The sequence below is a fragment of the Melanotaenia boesemani genome, chromosome 24 (assembly GCF_017639745.1).
Source record: "Melanotaenia boesemani isolate fMelBoe1 chromosome 24, fMelBoe1.pri, whole genome shotgun sequence".
Taxonomy (NCBI): domain Eukaryota; kingdom Metazoa; phylum Chordata; class Actinopteri; order Atheriniformes; family Melanotaeniidae; genus Melanotaenia; species Melanotaenia boesemani.
Window position 1 is genome coordinate 204,121 of NC_055705.1, and position 8,661 is coordinate 212,781.

Here is an 8,661-nt window from a genome sequence, read left to right on the forward strand (position 1 = left end):
TTTAACACCACAGCAGCACCAGTGTAACACCACAGCAGCACCAGTTTGACACCACAGCAGCTCCTGTGCACCACAACAGCACATGTGCAACACCACAGCAGCACCAGTTTAACACCAAAGCAGCACCAGTTTAACACCACAGCAGCATCTGTGCAACACCACAGCAGCACCAGTTTAACATCACAGCAGCACCAGTTTAACACCACAGCAGCACCAGTTTAACACCACAGCAGCACCAGTTTAACACCACAGCAGCACCAGTTTAACACCACAGCAGCATCTGTGCAACACCACAGCAGCACCAGTTTAACACCACAGCAGCACCAGTTTAACACCATAGCAGCATCTGTGCAACACCACAGCAGCACCAGTTTAACACCACAGCAGCACCAGTTTAACACCACAGCAGCACCAGTTTAACATCACAGCAGCACCAGTTTAACACCACAGCAGCACCAGTTTAACACCACAGCAGCACCAGTTTAACACCACAGCAGCACCAGTTTAACATCACAGCAGCATCAGTTTAACACCACAGCAGCACCAGTTTAACACCACAGCAGCATCTGTGCAACACCACAGCAGCACCAGTTTAACACCACAGCAGCACCAGTTTAACACAAAGAATCCCTTGCCTTTCAGACAGCTGACCAGTGACTGGCAAGACTTTGGATCTGGGACGATGGAGGTCAATTCCCAGAGTTCCCAGCATCTACTGACCTTTGTCCACCGTTTCTGAGATTCCTTGGCTCGCTTTAGTTCCTCGGCCCGCTCCTGGTCCGTGTTGTCCTTCATGCACACTCTTTTTAAGTGCAGGGGGAGCGAATCGAACCCCCTTTTGCAGCGGAGGCAGTACACGATACTCCTGTCGGGGCCTTCCCTTCCAGACCCAAGACAAACAAGAATTCATTCATCAGATGTTAGCAGATGCATATGCATGAAGTGAAGTGTACAGTAGTGAGATTCTTACTTACATCTGTCTTACAATATGGACAACTCTCTTATCTGTGAAAACACAGCACAAAGTTCAAGACAAAAACTGTGCCTAACAAGCCATGCAACACCACAGCAGCTCCTGTGCACCACAACAGCACATGTGCAACACCACAGCAGCACCAGTTTAACACCACAGCAGCACCAGTGTAACACCACAGCAGCGCCAGTTTAACACCACAGCAGCTCCTGTGCACCACAACAGCACATGTGCAACACCACAGCAGCACCAGTTTAACACCACAGCAGCACCAGTTTAACACCACAGCAGCACCAGTTTAACACCATAGCAGCACCAGTTTAACATCACAGCAGCACCAGTGTAACACCACAGCAGCACCAGTTTGACACCACAGCAGCTCCTGTGCACCACAACAGCACATGTGCAACACCACAGCAGCACCAGTTTAACACCACAGCAGCACCAGTTTAACACCACAGCAGCACCAGTTTAACACCAAAGCAGCACCAGTTTAACACCAAAGCAGCACCAGTTTAACACCACAGCAGCATCTGTGCAACACCACAGCAGCACCAGTTTAACACCACAGCAGCACCAGTTTAACACCACAGCAGCACCAGTTTAACACCACAGCAGCATCTGTGCAACACCACAGCAGCACCAGTTTAACACCACAGCAGCATCTGTGCAACACCACAGCAGCACCAGTTTAACACCACAGCAGCACCAGTTTAACACCACAGCAGCACCAGTTTAACATCACAGCAGCACCAGTTTAACACCACAGCAGCACCAGTTTAACATCACAGCAGCACCAGTTTAACATCGCAGCAGCACCAGTTTAACACCACAGCAGCATCTGTGCAACACCACAGCAGCACCAGTTTAACATCACAGCAGCACCAGTTTAACACCACAGCAGCACCAGTTTAACACCACAGCAGCATCTGTGCAACACCACAGCAGCACCAGTTTAACACCACAGCAGCACCAGTTTAACATCACAGCAGCATCTGTGCAACACCACAGCAGCACCAGTTTAACACCACAGCAGCACCAGTTTAACACCACAGCAGCACCAGTTTAACACCACAGCAGCATCTGTGCAACACCACAGCAGCACCAGTTTACCACCACAGCAGCACCAGTTTAACACCACAGCAGCATCTGTGCAACACCACAGCAGCACCAGTTTAACACCACAGCAGCACCAGTTTAACATCACAGCAGCACCAGTTTAACACCACTGCACCACCAGTGTAACACCACAGCAGCACCAGTTTAACACCATAGCAGCACCAGTTTAACATCACAGCAGCACCAGTGTAACACCACAGCAGCACCAGTTTGACACCACAGCAGCTCCTGTGCACCACAACAGCACATGTGCAACACCACAGCAGCACCAGTTTAACACCACAGCAGCACCAGTTTAACACCACAGCAGCACCAGTTTAACACCAAAGCAGCACCAGTTTAACACCAAAGCAGCACCAGTTTAACACCACAGCAGCATCTGTGCAACACCACAGCAGCACCAGTTTAACACCACAGCAGCACCAGTTTAACACCACAGCAGCACCAGTTTAACACCACAGCAGCATCTGTGCAACACCACAGCAGCACCAGTTTAACACCACAGCAGCATCTGTGCAACACCACAGCAGCACCAGTTTAACACCACAGCAGCACCAGTTTAACACCACAGCAGCACCAGTTTAACATCACAGCAGCACCAGTTTAACACCACAGCAGCACCAGTTTAACATCACAGCAGCACCAGTTTAACATCACAGCAGCACCAGTTTAACACCACAGCAGCATCTGTGCAACACCACAGCAGCACCAGTTTAACATCACAGCAGCACCAGTTTAACACCACAGCAGCACCAGTTTAACACCACAGCAGCATCTGTGCAACACCACAGCAGCACCAGTTTAACACCACAGCAGCACCAGTTTAACATCACAGCAGCATCTGTGCAACACCACAGCAGCACCAGTTTAACACCACAGCAGCACCAGTTTAACACCACAGCAGCACCAGTTTAACACCACAGCAGCATCTGTGCAACACCACAGCAGCACCAGTTTACCACCACAGCAGCACCAGTTTAACACCACAGCAGCATCTGTGCAACACCACAGCAGCACCAGTTTAACACCACAGCAGCACCAGTTTAACATCACAGCAGCACCAGTTTAACACCACTGCACCACCAGTGTAACACCACAGCAGCACCAGTTTAACACCACAGCAGCACCAGTTTAATAGAATAGAATAGAATAGAATAGAATAGAATAGAATAGAATGCCTTTTATTGTCATTATACACATGTACAACGAGATTAAGCCATCCCCAGTGTCAGTGCAAAGAGAGCAGTATAGAAATAAATAATAAATGAAAGATCTAAGGTATAAAATATTTACAGAAATAAAACAGATGTGCGCACTCTAGTTATTTGCAGATATAAGTATGATGTCTATGTCTGAAAGAAAATATATTGCACGTTCAAAGTATTATTGCACGGATCATGATATGTTGTACATGTCATGTGACAGAATGTATTGCACATATGTCGTTAGTGTCCAGAGTATTTCAGATTTGAAGTCCTACAGGAGTTCAGGGCAGTTATTGCTTTTGGAAAGAAACAGTTTTTGAGTCTGTTTGTTTTAGTCCTGATGCACCTGTAGCACCTCCCAGAGGGCAGCAGGGCAAACAGATCAGAGCCAGGGTGGGAGCTGTCATTTATGATGTTTCTAGCTCTGCTGAGGCAGCGGGAGGTGTAAATGTCCATCAGGGAGGGGAGAGGGCAGCCAATGATCTTCTGTGCTGTCTTTACCACTCTCTGTAGCCTCTCCTTGTCTGCTACAGTGCAGCTGCCGTACCATACTGTGATGCAGTATGTCAGCAGGCTCTCAATGGATGAGCGGTAGAAGGTCAGCAGCAGGTTGGAGTTCAGTTGGTGCCTCCTGAGGACTCTCAGGAAGTGTAGCCGCTGCTGAGCCTTCTTGGTGATTGACGTGATGTTCTCTGACCAGGAGATGTCGGCCGAGATGATGACGCCAAGAAACCTGATGGTGTGGACCCTCTCCACACACTCGCGATTTATGTAGAGGGGGGCTGGGTCTGTGCTGAACCTCCTGAAGTCGATGATAATCTCCCTGGTTTTTTTGGTGTTGAGAGCGAGGTTGTTCTCAGAACACCAAGCAGCCAGCTTCAGGATCTCCTCCCTGTAGGCAGCCTCATCACCCCCGGAGATGAGTCCGACCACTGTAGTGTCGTCAGCAAACTTGACGATGAGGTTGTCATTGTGGGCCGGCCTGCAGTCATGGGTGTAGAGGCAGTACAGGAGGGGCTCAGCACACAGCCCTGTGGGGAGCCGATGCTCAGCATGCGGGTGGAGGAGACGTGGGGACCTAGTCTCACAGTCTGGGGTCGGTCTGTTAGGAAGTCCTTTATCCAGGCACATGTGAGAGGGGGGAGGCCAACAGTGTCCAGTTTTGTGCATAATCTGTCCGGGATTATTGTGTTGAACGCAGAACTGTAATCCACAAAGAGCATCCGGACGTAGCTCTGCTGCTGCTCCAGGTGGTTCAGCGCAGAGTGAAGAGCTACAGCTATGGCGTCCTCAGTGGATCTGTTCGCGCGGTATGCGAACTGGTGGGAGTCGAAGTCTGGGGGGAGATGGTCCTTGATGTGCTGAAGAACAAGTCTCTCAAAGCACTTCATGATTACCGGAGTGAGGGCCACCGGTCGGTAATCGTTCAGGCTGGTGATGGGAGATTTCTTCGGCACCGGGACAATTGTGGAGGATTTGAGGCAGTGTGGGATGACTGCCTGATCCAGGGAGAGGTTGAAGATCCTGGTAAAGGTGGGGGCGAGCTGGTGGGCGCACGCTCTGAGCACCTTGCCAGGTACTCCGTCTGGGCCAGTAGCCTTCTTGGTGTTCACCGCCAGGAGCACCCGTCTGACATCGTGCTCCTGGATGGTGAGTGGGGTGGTGCGGGAGCCAGATGGGGGTGTCGGTGTGGGTGGGGGTGGGGGCATGGTTGGAGCAGATGCATGCTGCTGAGAGTCGAACCGGGCAAAGAAGCAGTTTAGCTCCTCTGCCAGTGTTGCGCTCTGATCTGCTGTCGACACATCACAACCTCTGAAGTTAGTGATGTCCTGTATGCCCCGCCACACCTCCCGAGTGTTGTTGCTGGACAGGTGGGACTCTATGCGCATCCTGTGGTCCGCCTTGGCTCTTTTTATGCCTCTTTTCAGGTCAGCACGAGCAGCACTATACAGTGCTCTGTCCCCTGACCTGAAGGCAGCGTCCCGGGCTCTGAGGAGTGCGCGGACCTGGCTGGTCATCCAGGGTTTCTGGTTAGGTAAAGCCCTGATGGTTTTGTCCACAGTCACATTCCCAATACAGAACTGAATATAGTCCAGTACCGTTCCTGTGAGTGTCTCCAGCTCCTGTTGTTCAAAGATGTCCCAGTCTGTCTGTTGGAAACAGTCTTGGAGTTCGGTGAGGGCATCTTCAGGCCAGGTTGTTACAGTTTTTGTGGTGGGCCTGTTCCTACGTCTGAGGGGGGTGTAGGCTGGGGGAAGCAGGAGGGAAAGATGGTCTGACCACAGCAGCACCAGTTTAACACCACAGCAGCATCTGTGCAACACCACAGCAGCACCAGTTTAACACCACAGCAGCACCAGTGTAACACCACAGCAGCACCAGCAGGCTTGGCCCCTAAATGTATCACACTTATTCTACAGTAAATTCAGCAACTAGTCTTCAGTGACCGTTTACTTCAACTGTGGGCCTTAATAGGCCTTAACAGGCTACAATAAATTGAGAGGATACTCACTTGCTCTCTCCGCCGTCCGCTGTCGAGCCCCATGTGTTGCACGAACGTGCTCTCCTCCTCTTGTACCCGGACTGTTGGGCGGGGCTTGAGTCTGCACAGTTGCATCGGTAACTGGTATTCATTCAAGACCTATGGAAATTGGGTCAATCAGGGGGCAGTCTGCACATGTGCATCCATCACTAGTTTTCACACAAAAACTGTGGAAATGGGGGACAGTCTGCACATGTGCATCTATAACTGTTTTTCACTCAGAACCTGTGGAAATGGGGTCAGCCGGAGGACAGTCTGCACATGTGCATCTATAACTGTTTTTCACTCAGAACCTGTGGAAATGGGGTCAGCCGGAGGACAGTCTGCACATGTGCATCTATAACTGTTTTTCACTCAGAACCTGTGGAAATGGGGTGAGCCGGAGGACAGTCTGCACATGTGCATCTATAACTGGTTTTCACTCAGAACCTGTGGAAATGGGGTCAGCCGGAGGACAGTCTGCACATGTGCATCTATAACTGTTTTTCACTCAGAACCTGTGGAAATGGGGTCAGCCGGAGGACAGTCTGCACATGTGCATCTATAACTGGTTTTCACTCAGAACCTGTGGAAATGGAATCAATTCTGTCTGTCTTTACTCCACACAGACATCAGGCTCCTTATCCCCAACGCACAGCGCATCCGCCTAAATGGTATCCGAGCCAATATCTGGACTCCCGGCTGGAGGCCTCAGGGGACAAAGTCTATGCTGGAGTTTCTGGCAGAAAAAATCAAGACAGCTATAAGAAGGAAACGGAGATCGGATGATTTGATGAAGCAGCTTGTGGCGTCGTCCACTAATGCTAAAAAACCTTTGTTTTAGCGACACTGAGACCTAATTTGTGCATGTGTGTGGTTTTTTTGTGTGTTTAAATAAAACTAAAAGAGGGACACAGCTTTCCTTTAATTGTCTCCCTACCCATCTTTTGGCTGTACACCTGCAAGTTCCCAGCCTGCGAGAACCAGAGGATGGCATGCAGAACATATGCATCAAACAAAGCTATGTCCAAACTCAGTACATTTTAGTTGTGGTGCGATATTCTAAAAGATTTCATACTGAATTGTATGTAACATGGTGCTCTTGTCTTCTGCTTTAAAGACCAACTCATTCATATTCCGCTATAGAATCAACCGATCATAAAATGAATTTCTGATTTAGAAAAAGGTTCAAAATAAAGTAGATTTTGGTAAATAATGTGTAAATATTTATACAATAACTGTCCCTAACAAAAGCTTTTGGATGAAACACCACTCAGGAATGTTTTGATCATTTTCCCACTGACTTTAAAGGGAAAATGACATTCAGGACAACTCTAGAATGCTCCCTTTTCCACTTATGCATCAGACATGCAGAGATGTGCAGGTTTTTCTCAGATACGCAGAGATGTGCATGTTTGTCTCACATATGCTGCCCTGTCTAGCGCTTTTGAACAGCCGAGTTCAGAGTGCAGAGGAAGGGGCTATATTTAATCCAATTAAATATTCAATTAAAATTAGCAATTTTTAACCCTTTTAATTGTGACTCTTTTTAAATAAACATTTTAATGATGAAATGAACTTAAGATGTATGGATTCAACAAATAAAATCAATGGAACTAAGAAAGAGGGTGACAGCCACCATTGCCGCTGCTCGATCAGGTTTGCCTCACATATGCAGTTCTGTGTAACGCTTTTAAACAGCCAAATTCAAAGTGCAAAGGGTGCAGTGACTTCTCTGGACCAGCAGGTGGTGGCATTGCTACACAATACATAAACCACACAGATGAGCAAAAATACCATGAATAAAAAAGTTCAAGGAGAAATAGGCATGTTTTGATTCTTTTATAAACATGAATGTTGTCAGGAACAGAGGGGGGGAAACTTCGTGAAATTGGTTTTGCAAAGAAGGCACCAAATTAGGAGGAGATAACCAAAACAAAACTAATTACATTAACTATTTATTTACTCAACCCTCGGTGAAGTGTGCTGTTTTTTGATGATATAAATTCAACTGGGTTACGTTTAGGGATTAATTCGACTGGGTTAGTGTTCAGTCAGTGTCATTTCCTGCACAACACTAGCTCTTTCTGTAAACAAGCTTATTAACAAAACCCATGGTTTTAAAACCAATTATGCTGTTAAAACACAGCTTCTTATTTTTTCCATTTTAGCAGTTTTCATCAATCTCCAAAATATAACGAGATTCTAGCTTTTCACTCTTTCAATGCTGAGTTCAATAGTGATGTCACAGGTTTTTGGGGGGGAGAAAATAAAGACAAGCCATTCAATTTCCAATTAAAAAGCATATATTGAAAAGACTGGAGGCAAGAGATACATTTTGCCAGATATTTATTAAAAACAAACAAGCAATTTCAAAATAATAAAATAAACAATGAACAATAAGGTAAACAATAAAAATTAAATTTTAAAAAAACTACTTACAAAAACAATACAACTATTTACAAAAATGAATAAAATATACAGTAGACGTGGCTAAATCAGAAGTTCTGGATATTCCTCCAAAAACCCCAACCAGCTATCGACTGATGGGTAACTGCAAAAACAGAAATGCACGTGTCACCATCAGTTAGTTTTGATAGACAGTGATGACTTCAGCACTGAAAGAGACAATGTTTACCTTTGGTCAAAGGCCCCTCCTTCCCAACGCACTGGAGACTCCTGCCAGTCATACAGTTGGTCGCTAGCGTGAGGAGAAAAGAGGTATGAAAAGGACTAAAAAGATAACCAGATGCGCTCACCAACATCTTCCTCCCATCCTCTGGATCTTACTTTCAAAGTACTGGAAAGTGCCCATTGTCATGATTGGATGGTTGGACTCAAAA